This window comes from Tursiops truncatus, chromosome 2, assembly GCF_011762595.2.
Source record: "Tursiops truncatus isolate mTurTru1 chromosome 2, mTurTru1.mat.Y, whole genome shotgun sequence".
NCBI classification, from domain to species: Eukaryota; Metazoa; Chordata; class Mammalia; order Artiodactyla; family Delphinidae; genus Tursiops; species Tursiops truncatus.
In genome coordinates this window covers 47,150,045-47,156,589 of record NC_047035.1, presented here as the reverse complement: position 1 = coordinate 47,156,589, position 6,545 = coordinate 47,150,045, and the positions used below count along the sequence as shown (strand labels likewise).

Below are 6,545 nucleotides of genomic sequence, written 5' to 3'. Positions count from 1 at the left end.
TCACTACACCCTGGAATTCCGCCATCTGCACCTGTTCCCCACCTCTGTCTTTACTTCCTCGTTTCCAGCCTGGGTTGGCTGGCCAAATCCTTTCATGTGAAAATCTCTCCTCTACAGACTTGGCTCTTCCAAGCCTGTGATCTCCATATGCCTTATCTTTAACCATTCCAGAAGTCAGGTCATTACTGGAGGTTGTGCTTGGATTCCCCACAAATCCCTGCTGTTGCATCTCAGTCGGGTGTCCAGGGTTAATTGGATATCCTCTTATTCATGTCTAGTTAATGCCACATCATATTCCCCATAGTAGCATTTCTAAATTTTTCCATTTTCCTGAAGTCTCCAAAGAAACTTCTACACCCTCATTCCTATTTCTTTACCGCGAAAATCAAGGACATCTGACCTGAGCTCCCTCACATTCACTTTTTTCCACCTCACAATTGCTCTGCCAGTGTTGTTAATCTCATCCCCCTTTATCTTCCTCTGAATTCTCCTTCACCAATTAGACTCTCTACTTACTATACATTTTCAATCTCGCCTTCTCTAGTGCCTCCTTGTAATCACGTGTGTTTCCCATAGAGTAAAAACTTTTTTTTTAACCCCGCTAACCTCTCCAGGTATCATCCTCCATGTTTCCTTCCCCTTGCTTTCATATTTCCCCAGAGAAATGTGTCCTTCATAACTTTCCTGAAGTGCATGACCTTGTCACGTGCCCCCTTCTCTATGTTTTTTCTTCCATAGCATCCATGGCACCTCATGGTTCTGTCTTCTTAATTGATTCCTCTTCTATTTAGTCTAATTTAATTCAATCAACATGTATTCACCATTCATTTATTTCAACTGAGGTTGAAGAAGCCAGACACTTTCTGGCTAATTCTGCCAATATGGGACATGGCTGATAGCAGCATTGCCACCAAATTATCAAGCTTTCCTTTCTCTAAAACGAATCGACTTGGAATAATGAATTATGTCCTCTCCAACTCCAGGACTTGATGATTTGGTTGATGGTGATGACAATCACCATTGAAATAACCTCACAAAAGTTGCTTTGTGCATGTGTAACAGGCATGGTTATGCCGGGTACATCTTATTTTAACAAACACTACATCCTGTGTGTAACCTGCTAGGTATTATTCCCAGTGCTTTACAAAAATTAACTCACTGAATCTAAAGTGGGTGACACTGTCCTGCAGATAATGAAGTACCTATCGAAATAAAGCACAAATTGCTATTGTTGTTTTACTGATCTAATATTGTTTATAGTTGGATGGCGTTTATTACAAAGTATCTGATTTCTGTTTAATGGAGAACTTCACTTTGGTGGATGTGTATATTCTCTTTTATTTTGTCCTTTAAATAATAAAATTTAAAAAGCAAAAAACCCAGTGGGTATTATGATTAATCCCATTTATGAAGTAGATATAATGATTAATTCCATTTTATAGATGAGAAAACTTAGAGACATTTAAATAACTAATCCAAGGTTGTATAGCCAGCAAGCGACCCAGCTGGAATTTGAACCCAAGCAGTACGGTTCCAGATTCAGCGCTGCATAGGTACTCAATAAATGATTATTGGATGAAAAAAACACTTGAAGAAGTGTTTTCAAATAACTTGAAGAAGTTATTTTCTATTTCCAAAAGCTAATTTAAGATTTTCACTTTCATTTAAATTATTTCTAATATTTTGCATGTTCTTGCTGCTTCCCTTAATCACTTGAGAAAAAAACTGTCCTTAAAATCTCGATGTGGGGGCTTCCCTGGTGGCGCAGTGGTTGAGAGTCCACCTGCCGATGCAGGGGACACGGGTTCGTGCCCCAGTCTGGGAAGATCCCACGTGCCGCGGAGTGGCTGGGCCCGTGAGCCATGGCCGCTGAGCCTGAACATCCGGAGCCTGTGCTCCGCAACGGGAGAGGCCACAGCAGTGAGAGGCCTGCGTACCGCAAAAAAAAAAAAAAAAATCTCGATGTGGAAGTGTGTCAGTGGGACAAAGTAAGTACATCTCCAGATAACAAAAGCATTTCAGAATTTCCTTTTGCATTCTTGTTCTCATTTTAGGCACACCTGGCATGGCATTATTGGGGGATCTTTCGAGAAGGTATCGTGCAGGAACGGTTGTCCTCTCTAGGGAACTCCGTGGTTGCTACTTCTTCAGCAGGTCTCAGCACACAGACTCCATCCCGTAGGTACTGTGGTGGCAGTAAATCCTGTTGTGTTGGCACTGCTGTCAGGAAAAGGTTAAGACATCCGTTGCCAAGTGGCCTTTTTTTTTTGTACGTGTATTAGCTGCTATTCCATCTTGTTTGTATACCATGCATAAGTACCTGGCAATTCTCAAATCTTTTAAGCATCAAGGAGTTCCTGTCTAGGTAGAAAAGACTGATCAGAGTGATAACCATCTTTTTGCTGATCACTGCTTATTCTGTTACATTATTCTGTCTTAGAATTATTTTCTGACCACACATATGAATGGTGTGAACCAGACATGTTTGTATTTTCTAAACCATTCATGGCATCTTCATGTTTGTTCCACTGCCAATGACAATTATATGACAGTTTTCTTTCCTGATTTTTCCATGCTATAAATATTTCTTCAGTAAGATTCCCTGTGATGATCATTGTTTGAGATCCAGAAATCCTTCAGAAACCAGGTAAAGCAGAAACTAGTTCAATTCATCATTAATGCTAAATGCTGCCAACCTTAAAAAATAAGATTTCTGGTAGTTTCTGCCCATCTAAATATCTGCTATATGAGATACAAAGGAAGCACATTTAATAACATTAACTTTTTGTGAAGAGCAGAATATAATTTAAGGAAAAGTTTTTTCAGTAGTATAGCAAACATTATATAAAGGTTATAATGACAGTAAACCTAATCATCATTATTCTGTCTTGTATTATTATTTAAATTTTTATAAACCTGTGTACATTTGAAAAAAATATAACATTCTTCCTAAGTTATCTAGGAAATGCACTTTCTCTTAATATTTGTTAGTAGTCAAACTCTATTATAGTTACCTATTAGAAAGTTATTAATTTTTTATACAAATTACTAGCTATTATAATCATGAATAATTAGTAAGGCATTTTACTTTTACAATGATAAATATATTTCATATTTTAATGGAGAGATATTATATTAGCAGATAAAGCAAATAAAGTAATTTTTTTTACTCTAATGATATTTAGCACATTGACCCACACTTGAAAGTTAATATTGAGATATTAAAATTGTCTAATTATGTCTAATCTGCTTTTGGTGTCAAAATATGAAATGAATTTTATGAAATGATAGTGTTGTCCTTTCCAACATACTTACTTAGCAAATTAAAAAGTTGGCATCTCTATTAAAAAAAGTAATCCAGGGCCTCCCTGGTGGCACAGTGGTTGAGAGTCCGTCTGCCGATGCAGGAGACACGGGTTCGTGCCCCGGTCCGGGAGGATCCCACATGCCGCAGAGCTGCTGGGCCCGTGAGTCATGGCCGCTGAGCCTGCGCGTCCGGAGCCTGTGCTCCGCAACGGGAGAGGCCACAACAGTGAGAGGCCCGTGTACCGCAAAAAAAAAAAAAAAGTAATCCAAATGTCACGTTTTGGTCATCTTACTAGTGCCGTTATGCTCATTGGATAAGATTGTAAAACACAATCACAGGGTCACTGATCATTTACAAGTTCCAGGATAGTAAAAAATAATATTGAAGTAGACATTCAGCTACTTGGTCTTCTAGAACCTGAGGCTGAACCTGATGCCCAATAAAAGATTGAGCCGGAATCCTGAAGTTTAGTGCATATTTAACATTTATCTGTTTCCGTCCCAAATCCATTACTTCCCTCGTATTCTAGGTCTTGATTCCCTTGGTGTCTTTATTCCTAGGTGATCTGTCTTTTTTCTCAACTCCTGCAGATCTTATGAGAGGCCCCACTCATTTAACATTTAATCGTTATACTATTTCTTTGTAACATTTCTAGGTCCAGTGTCTTGCCTGTCATTTAATTTTTGTATGCATACTTCTACTATCCCCAGATCAATAATAAACTCCTTGAGGTTAGGCATGGACATTACTTTCTTTAGATCCCCTACAGCCCTTTTCGTGAATGAGTAAATGAATGACATAATTCAACCTTTACAGAGCATCTAGAGCGGAAGAGTTGTTGGGTCTGTCTTGTGGAGGGAAAGTTCTAGCGCCAGAGAGACTTTGCCAAGCTTACCATCCCATGAATTAGAGTGGAATGAGCAAGCTGGCTTAAAGCTGAGTCCCCCGTGACATATCCATACACTTAGATCTTGTGGCATGGGAAATCCACAACTGTTGGATAACAGACGCAACTTAGTAAGTGCTGGGTCTGTGCATATAGACTCTGTTTCAGAGCACCTCTTGATAAAGAACATGTATATGGGTTCATATACTCCAATTAAATATAGGTGGAAGTGACAGAGCCAGGGTTTGAACTTAAGCAGCTCAGCTCCAAAGTTCCAGTTTTTAATTGGTACACTACACTGCATCTTCCTGATGTATACATAGAGCAACCAGCATCTAACCCTCACGGCTCTAATAGCTAGAGAGATCAGCCTAAAATCCTCGGCAGTGCCACAGTGCCCTGACAGGGCCCAAATACTTATTTTCTAAGACCACCAAAACTAGTCCTGGAGGGAGGATGATGTGTAGCCTCGACGTGAAGCTCTGGAAGAAGCTAAGGTACCCTCAGGTATGTGGTGTGGCTCAGAGTTGGTCTGAAAGGACAGCTGAGAGTCAGTCTGCCCTGTCTGTAGAGTGACTGTATAATTTACCATCCAAACTAAGATATTTTTGAGTGTGAAAGGAAATTCTGTAATCTTCATGATGCAACTACAAACCGATACTCTCCCAGGCAGTCTTTACTGGCTGAGTCTGCCAAAATCTCTGAGGAAAGGGGAAGAAAAATGTAAGTAAACTGCGTTAATGTGGGAAGTCAATTAGCTGAGGGAGAATAAAGTTGGGGTGAGAGCATTATACCTAGAACAGAAATCGAATGCAGTTAATAATGTTTAGAAAAGAATCGGGCAAGTACGTATGACAGAAAGAGGCAACAAAGTACCTAGACACGCAGAACAATATGGTAGTTTGTGTGAGGGTGAGAATAAGTCAGGGGAACAAAGGAAGCTGAGAATGGATTTCAAAAAACCATTTGGGAAGTGAGGCCCAGATTGATCTAATATCGGGTGCGGACATCATTGCCGTACCTTCTTGGGTTCAGGATTTCCCCTATTTTTCTCGGATGACGTGCAGATATATCTTCTGAGCTGGCTGAGTTTTCTGAAACCTCCAATGAAGGAACAATAGATGTAAGTAAACTTGGAAAACTTAGGAAGCCAACTATCTGAAAGAGGATAAGATTGGGACAAGACCAGTACACCCAGGAGCAAAAAATGGATGCAGTCAATGCAGTTAAGGTAAGAAGTGGGTGAGTACATATGAGAAGAAGAGAGCTGAGATCCAAATGCACGTTGAATGTGAGTCAGCAGTTCATTTCCAGATCTAAAGTGACAGGAATTTGACTTCACAAATTGGAAAGAAAAGTCTGATTGCCCCAAGACTTGCCAAAGGACCTTATGAGAGCAGTATGCAGTTCTGACTTCTACAATTTTAAAACATGCAACGAATTAAAGTCCAGAAAAGTATTACCAGATAGATTAGAGTGGTGGGAGCATGGCCTCTTATGGAATTTAGTGGAGAGAGAGAGAATGGTAAGGGTTGATTTCACGGTTTTCAAGTATCATAAATAATATAGATACTCATTTGGCTTCTCCACAGTAGATTATAAAGAAGAAACGAGCTGACACTGCAGCGAAAGATATGTTAGTAATGCTTAAGGAAGAACTTTTTGACCAAATACTGGGGCAAGGAAGTGCTGAAATGTTTGACCCTGTAATCTTTTTATGATAGGACAGAAGATCACCAGTCTTGAGTTGTCATTATATGTCGTATTTGATCTAGGAGGTCCTGAGGGGTGAGTGGAGGAATCTGAGAGAGTGTGAAGTTGTCTCTTGACAGATCTGGAAGTTCTGAAGCTGGTTGGAGGGGAGAAGGAAAAGTCAAAGTCAATTAACCATTAAAAACAATAACACGATCTCTATCCCTGGGTCGTGGATGTGTTGAGATGATTCCTGACATGGGGCAGGATCAGGGAGTTTCCACTGCTGAAATCCAGATGGTGACACTCTGACATTGCCCTGCGACTTCACCAATTATTCCTCTTAATTCTACTCTAATCCCAGGTGATTAACCTGGGTGGAGGCCCTGCCTTCAGCTGTGAGTTGAGCATCACTTCTCCCTTTTGAGCTAGGAAGAGCAGCTTCTGTAGCTGTCCCTCCCAGAAACTCCACAAAGCTTCCTTAAGCCCCAGAGGCTTTCTCTGTCTGGTCAGAGACCCAAGAAAGATGTTTACTGTGGTCTTGTTAGGTACCCTGTTCTTCCATTAGGAGAGAAGGAATGCCCTTGCATCAGGACAGCAACCAGCATGGAATCATCTTCAGTTAATGTTCAATTAACTGATGTAGCAGGACCCCTGAAA

At 40.3% G+C, this 6,545-nt stretch overlaps 1 pseudogene; it reads left to right on the top strand.

Annotated features, from left to right (window-relative positions):
• Positions 1 to 4,649: 4,649 nt before the first annotated feature.
• LOC101323526 (small ribosomal subunit protein eS1-like) overlaps positions 4,650 to 6,545 on the top strand; it is an 88,928-nt pseudogene continuing 87,032 nt past the window's right edge.